Consider the following 7,500-nt stretch of genomic DNA (forward strand, 5'->3'; position numbering starts at 1 on the left):
AGGTGCCTGATTTCCGGGTGTGGATGAGTGGATGAGGCTGGTGCTGTGGGAGTGCTTTTCACACACTTTCTCCCACTATTTCGGTCTGCTTTAAGCAGAGGTGATGGAGGGTGACCAGGGGGATGCTGCGGAGGTCCTGTGGCCGGGATAGGTGCCTTATTTCCGGGTGTGGATGAGTGGATGAGGCTGGTGCTGTGGGAGTGCTTTTCTCACACTTTCTCCCACTATTTCGGTCTGCTTTAAGCAGAGGTGATGCTGGGTGACCAGGGGGGTGCTGCGGAGGTCCTGTGGCCAGGAAAGGTGCCTGATTTCCGGGTGTGGATGAGTGGATGAGGCTGGTGCTGTGGGAGTGCTTTTCACACACTTTCTCCCACTATTTCGGTCTGCTTTAAGCAGAGGTGATGGAGGGTGACCAGGGGGATGCTGCGGAGGTCCTGTGGCCGGGATAGGTGCCTGATTTCCGGGTGTGGATGAGTGGATGAGGCTGGTGCTGTGGGAGTGCTTTTCTCACACTTTCTCCCACTATTTCGGTCTGCTTTAAGCAGAGGTGATGCTGGGTGACCAGGGGGGTGCTGCGGAGGTCCTGTGGCCAGGAAAGGTGCCTGATTTCCGGGTGTGGATGAGTGGATGAGGCTGGTGCTGTGTGAGTGCTTTTCACACACTTTCTCCCACTATTTCGGGTTGCTTTAAGCAGAGGTGATGCTGGGTGACCAGGGAGATGCTGCGGAGGTCCTGTGGCCGGGAAAGGTGCCTGATTTCCGGGTGTGGATGAGTGGATGAGGCTGGTGCTGTGGGAGTGCTTTTCCCACACTTTCTCCCACTATTTCGGTCTGCTTTAAGCAGAGGTGGTGGAGGGTGACCAGGGGGATGCTGCGGAGGTCCTGTGGCCGGGATAGGTGCCTTATTTCCGGGTGTGGATGAGATGAGAGTGGGGGTGCTTTCCACACCCGAATTTATCCTTTCTCCCCTTCTGTTTTTCGGACCGTTTTGTGTCAGTGTTGCTGGGTGCCAGGGGGATGCTGTGGAGGTGTTTTATCCGGAAAAAGTGCTTTTTTCCGGGCGTGAGCGAGATGTGTGTCTGGGTGCTCTTCAGCCCGGACTTTGCCTTTCTCACCCTTCTTTTTTCAGGCCCTTTTGTGGCAGTGTTGCTGGGTGCCAGGGGGATGCTCTGGAGGAGGCCCACCCGGAAAAAGTGCTGTTTTCCGGGTGTGGGTGAGATGAGAGTGGGGGTGCTTTCCACGCCCGAATTTACCCTTTCTCCTCTTCTGTTTTTCTAGCCCTTTTGTGTCAGTGTTGGGGGGAGCCCAGGGGATGCTCTGGAGGTGTTTTACCGGGGAAAAAGTGCTTTTTTCCGGGCGTGAGCGAGATGTGTGTCTGGGTGCTCTTCAGCCCGGACTTTGCCTTTCTCACCCTTCTTTTTTCAGGCCCTTTTGTGGCAGTGTTGCTGGGTGCCAGGGGGATGCTCTGGAGGAGGCCCACCCGGGAAAAGTGCTCTTTTTCCGGGTGTGGAGGAGATGAGAGTGGGGATGCTTTCCACGCCCGAATTTACCCTTTCCCACCCTCCGTTTTTCGGGTCCTTTTGTGGGAGTGTTGCTGGGTGCCAGGGGGTTGCTCTGGAGGAGGCCCACCCGGAAAAAGTGCTGTTTTCCGGGTGTGGGTGAGATGAGAGTGGGGGTGCTTTCCACGCCCGAATTTACCCTTTCTCACCATCCGTTTTTCGGGCCCTTTTGTGGGAGTGTTGGGGGGAGCCCAGGGGATGCTCTGGAGGTGAGTCACCCGGAAAAAGTGCTCGTTTTCCGGGTGTGGAAGGGATGAGAGTGGGGGTGCCTTCCACGCCCGAATTTACCCTTTCCCACCCTCCGTTTTTCGGGCCCTTTTGTGGGAGTGTTGCTGGGAGCCCAGGGGATGCTCTGGATGTGAGTCACCCGGAAAAAGTGCCATTTTCCGGGCGTGAGCGAGATGTGTGTCTGGGTGCTTTTCAGCCCAAACTTACCCTTTTTCACCCTCTTTTTTTCGGGTCCTTTTGTGGGAGTGTTGCTGGGTGCCAGGGGGTTGCTCTGGAGGAGGCCCACCCGGAAAAAGTGCTGTTTTCCGGGTGTGGGTGAGATGAGAGTGGGGGTGCTTTCCACGCCCGAATTTACCCTTTCTCACCATCCGTTTTTCGGGCCCTTTTGTGGGAGTGTTGGGGGGAGCCCAGGGGATGCTCTGGAGGTGAGTCACCCGGAAAAAGTGCTGTTTTCCGGGCGTGAGCGAGATGTGTGTCTGGGTGCTTTTCAGCCCGAACTTACCCTTTCCCACCCTCTTTTTTTCGGGTCATTTTGTGGGAGTGTTGGGGGGAGCCCAAGGGATGCTCTGGAAGAGGCCCACCCGGAAAAAGTGCTGTTTTCCGGGTGTGGGTGAGATGAGAGTGGGGGTGCTTTCCACGCCCGAATTTACCCTTTCTCACCATCCGTTTTTCGGGCCCTCTTGTGGCAGTGTTGGCAGGGGCCTAGGGGATGCGGTGGAGGTCAAAGATCCGGGAAATGTGCCCCCTTTCCCTGGTAAATGACGTCCAGGGCGCTGTCCGTGGTGCTGTCCATGGTGCTGATGTTGCTACGTGAGCTAATGCCCGGAAAAAGCGCCCTAAACTGGGATGATGAGAGAGAGAGAGAGAGAGAGAGAGAGAGAGAGAGAGAGAGAGAGAGAGAGAGAGAGAGAGAGAGAGAGAGAGAGAGAGAGAGGGCATGGAGCAGCAGTCGGAGGCATCCCAGGGAGAGAGGCATGCTCTGGGGCACGAAAATCCCGGAAAAAGGAAGAAAAAGGGAAAAAAAAACCCAGCCGCGTATGTGACGTGACTCTAGGCAACACGAAGCGCTGAAGGCTTCAGCGCTTCGTTGAGTCGCAAGAGTTCCAGGGGCGTAAAAGTCAGAAAAACGCCAAAGTGTCTCTAGGCAACACGAAGCGCTGAAGGCTTCAGCGCTTCGCTGACTCGCAAGAGTTCCAGGGGCGTAAAACCCAGCAAAACGCCAAAGTGTTTCTAGGCAACACGAAGCGCTGAAGGCTTCAGCGCTTCGCTGACTTGCAAGAATTCCAGGGGCGCGAACCTCCAAAAAACGACAGAGTGTCTCTAGGCAAAAACCAATAAGCGCTGAAGCCTTCAGCGCTTATTGGTTTTTGCCTATCCCGATGTGACCACTTTTGGTAGGGGGTAACCAAGCCACCTTGCGCACATTTTGTGAAACCGGTTTTTCAAAAATCTGTCTATCATGAAAAGACAGCGACAGCTTTACTACAAGAAGGCCGGAAAAGTGAAGGCACCACGGAGATAATTTCGGCCCGACTCCCGGTTACCAGGGCGGCAAAGACAGGCGACAACGCGGAAGTACTTTATCCGATTTAAAGCCATTATGCTCGGCCTATGTGATCCGATTTTTTGACGGACAACAGCGGTGTGTTGCGGACGTCTCTTCCCCGCGAATGGAGCGTTCTGGCTGGGCCTGGGAGATCCGAGTTTTGACGGACAACAGCGGAGTGTTGCGGGGAAGCGCTGCCTTAGAAAATGACTTTCAAACGGATTAACTGATTATGTTAACGGCCTCTTTACGCGCGTCCTCCAGGCAGTTACAACGACTGTTTCTGGAGGAGGCTTTGCCTCGGATTGTGAATTTAAAACGGATTGACAGATGACGTTAACGGCCTCTTTACGCACGTCCTCCAGACAGTTATAGCGACTGTTTCTGGAGGAGGCTTTGCCTCGGATTGTGAATTTAAAACGGATTGACAGATGACGTTAACGGCCTCTTTACGCACGTCCTCCAGACAGTTATAGCGACTGTTTCTGGAGGAGGCTTTGCCTCGGATTGTGAATTTAAAACGGATTGACAGATGACGTTAACGGCCTCTTTACGCGCGTCCTCCAGACTGTCACAGCGGCTGTTTGTGGAGGATTTTTGACCCAGCATTATGTCAATAAAACGGATTAAATTATGATGTGTACGGCCTCTTTACGCACGTCCTCCAGACAGTTACAGCGACTGTTTCTGGAGAATGCTTTCCCTCAGATTGTGAATTTAAAACGGATTGACAGATGACGTTAACAGCCTCTTTACGCGCGTCCTCCAGACAGTTATAGCGGCTGTTTGCGGAGGATTTTTGACCCAGCATTATGTCAATACAACGGATTAAATTATGATGTGTACGGCCTCTTTACGCACGTCCTCCAGACTGTCACAGCGACTGTTTCTGGAGAATGCTTTTCCTCAGATTGTGAATTTAAAACGGATTGACAGATGACGTTAACAGCCTCTTTACGCACGTCCTCCAGACAGTTATAGCGGCTGTTTGCGGAGGATTTTTGACCCAGCATTATGTCAATACAACGGATTAAATTATGATGTGTACGGCCTCTTTACGCACGTCCTCCAGACTGTCACAGCGACTGTTTCTGGAGGATGCTTTCCCTCAGATTGTGAGCTCAAAACGGATTGACAGATGACAATAACAGCCTCTTTACGCACGTCCTCCAGACAGTTATAGCGGCTGTTTGTGGAGGAGGCTTTGCCTCGGATTGTGAATTTCAAACGGATTGACAGATGACGTTAACGGCCTCTTTACGCACGTCCTCCAGACAGTTATAGCGGCTGTTGCTGGAGGATGTTTCGCCTCACATTGTGAGCTTTAAACGGACTCTCTCGCCACATTAACGGCCTCTTTACGCACGTCCTCCAGACAGTTATAGCGACTGTTTCTGGAGGAGGCTTTGCCTCGGATTGTGAATTTCAAACGGATTGACAGATGACGTTAACGGCCTCTTTACGCACGTCCTCCAGACAGTTATAGCGGCTGTTGCTGGAGGATGTTTCGCCTCACATTGTGAGCTTTAAACGGACTGTCTCGCCACATTAACGGCCTCTTTACGCACGTCCTCCAGACAGTTATAGCGACTGTTTCTGGAGGAGGCTTTGCCTCGGATTGTGAATTTAAAACGGATTGACAGATGACGTTAACGGCCTCTTTACGCACGTCCTCCAGACAGTTATAGCGGCTGTTGCTGGAGGATGTTTCGCCTCACATTGTGAGCTTTAAACGGACTCTCTCGCCACATTAACGGCCTCTTTACGCACGTCCTCCAGACAGTTATAGCGACTGTTTCTGGAGGAGGCTTTGCCTCGGATTGTGAATTTCAAACGGATTGACAGATGACGTTAACGGCCTCTTTACGCACGTCCTCCAGACAGTTATAGCGGCTGTTGCTGGAGGATGTTTCGCCTCACATTGTGAGCTTTAAACGGACTCTCTCGCCACATTAACGGCCTCTTTACGCACGTCCTCCAGACAGTTATAGCGACTGTTTCTGGAGGAGGCTTTGCCTCGGATTGTGAATTTAAAACGGATTGACAGATGACGTTAACGGCCTCTTTACGCGCGTCCTCCAGACAGTTATAGCGGCTGTTTGCGGAGGATTTTTGACCCAGCATTATGTCAATACAACGGATTAAATTATGATGTGTACGGCCTCTTTACGCACGTCCTCCAGACTGTCACAGCGACTGTTTCTGGAGGATGCTTTCCCTCAGATTGTGAGCTCAAAACGGATTGACAGATGACGTTAAAGGCCTCTTTACGCACGTCCTCCAGACAGTTATAGCGACTGTTTCTGGAGGAGGCTTTGCCTCGGATTGTGAATTTAAAACGGATTGACAGATGACGTTAACGGCCTCTTTACGCACGTCCTCCAGACAGTTATAGCGACTGTTTCTGGAGGATGCTTTCCATCATATTGTGACCTTAAAACGGATTGACAGATGACAATAACAGCCTCTTTACGCGCGTCCTCCAGACTGTCACAGCGACTGTTTCTGGAGGATGCTTTCCCTCAGATTGTGAGCTCAAAACGGATTGACAGATGACAATAACAGCCTCTTTACGCGCGTCCTCCAGACTGTCACAGCGACTGTTTCTGGAGGATGCTTTCCCTCAGATTGTGAGCTCAAAACGGATTGACAGATGATAATAACAGCCTCTTTACGCGCGTCCTCCAGACTGTCACAGCGACTGTTTCTGGAGGATGCTTTCCCTCAGATTGTGAGCTCAAAACGGATTGACAGATGACAATAACAGCCTCTTTACGCGCGTCCTCCAGACTGTCACAGCGACTGTTTCTGGAGGGTGCTTTCCCTCAGATTGTGATCTTAAAACGGATTGACAGATGACAATAACAGCCTCTTTACGCACGTCCTCCAGACAGTCACAGCAGCTGTTTGCGGAGGATTTTTGACCCAGCATTATGTCAATAAAACGGATTAAATTATGATGTGTACGGCCTCTTTACGCACGTCCTCCAGACAGTTACAGCGGCTGTTTGCGGAGGATTTTTGACCCAGCATTATGTCAATAAAACGGATTAAATTATGATGTGTACGGCCTCTTTACGCACGTCCTCCAGACAGTTACAGCGGCTGTTTGCGGAGGATTTTTGACCCAGCATTATGTCAATAAAACGGATTAAATTATGATGTGTACGGCCTCTTTACGCACGTCCTCCAGACAGTTATAGCGGCTGTTTGCGGAGGATTTTTGACTCAGCATTATGTCAATAAAACGGATTAAATTATGATGTGTACGGCCTCTTTACGCACGTCCTCCAGACAGTTATAGCGGCTGTTTGTGGAGGATTTTGGACCCAGCATTATGTCAATAAAACGGATTAAATTATGATGTGTACGGCCTCTTTACGCACGTCCTCCAGACAGTTACAGCGGCTGTTTGCGGAGGATTTTTGACCCAGCATTATGTCAATAAAACGGATTAAATTATGATGTGTACGGCCTCTTTACGCACGTCCTCCAGACAGTTATAGCGGCTGTTTGCGGAGGATTTTTGACTCAGCATTATGTCAATAAAACGGATTAAATTATGATGTGTACGGCCTCTTTACGCACGTCCTCCAGACAGTTATAGCGGCTGTTTGCGGAGGATTTTTGACCCAGCATTATGTCAATAAAACGGATTAAATTATGATGTGTACGGCCTCTTTACGCACGTCCTCCAGACAGTTACAGCGGCTGTTTGCGGAGGATTTTTGACCCAGCATTATGTCAATAAAACGGATTAAATTATGATGTGTACGGCCTCTTTACGCACGTCCTCCAGACAGTTATAGCGGCTGTTTGCGGAGGATTTTTGACCCAGCATTATGTCAATAAAACGGATTAAATTATGATGTGTACGGCCTCTTTACGCACGTCCTCCAGACAGTTATAGCGGCTGTTTGTGGAGGATTTTTGACCCAGCATTATGTCAATAAAACGGATTAAATTATGATGTGTACGGCCTCTTTACGCACGTCCTCCAGACAGTTACAGCGGCTGCTTCTGGAGGATGTTTCACCCAAGATTGTGAGCTTAAAACGGATTAAATGATGATTTTAAGCATAATGTGATAAAGGAAGAAAAAAAAAAAAAAAACGACAAAGTTTTTCTAGGCAACACTAAGCGCTGAAGGCTTCAGCGCTTCGTTGAC

Source organism: Cebidichthys violaceus, unplaced genomic scaffold (genome assembly GCF_023349555.1).
Source record: "Cebidichthys violaceus isolate CVI_PGR_0920_01 unplaced genomic scaffold, fCebVio1.0.p SCAF_427, whole genome shotgun sequence".
Taxonomy (NCBI): domain Eukaryota; kingdom Metazoa; phylum Chordata; class Actinopteri; order Perciformes; family Stichaeidae; genus Cebidichthys; species Cebidichthys violaceus.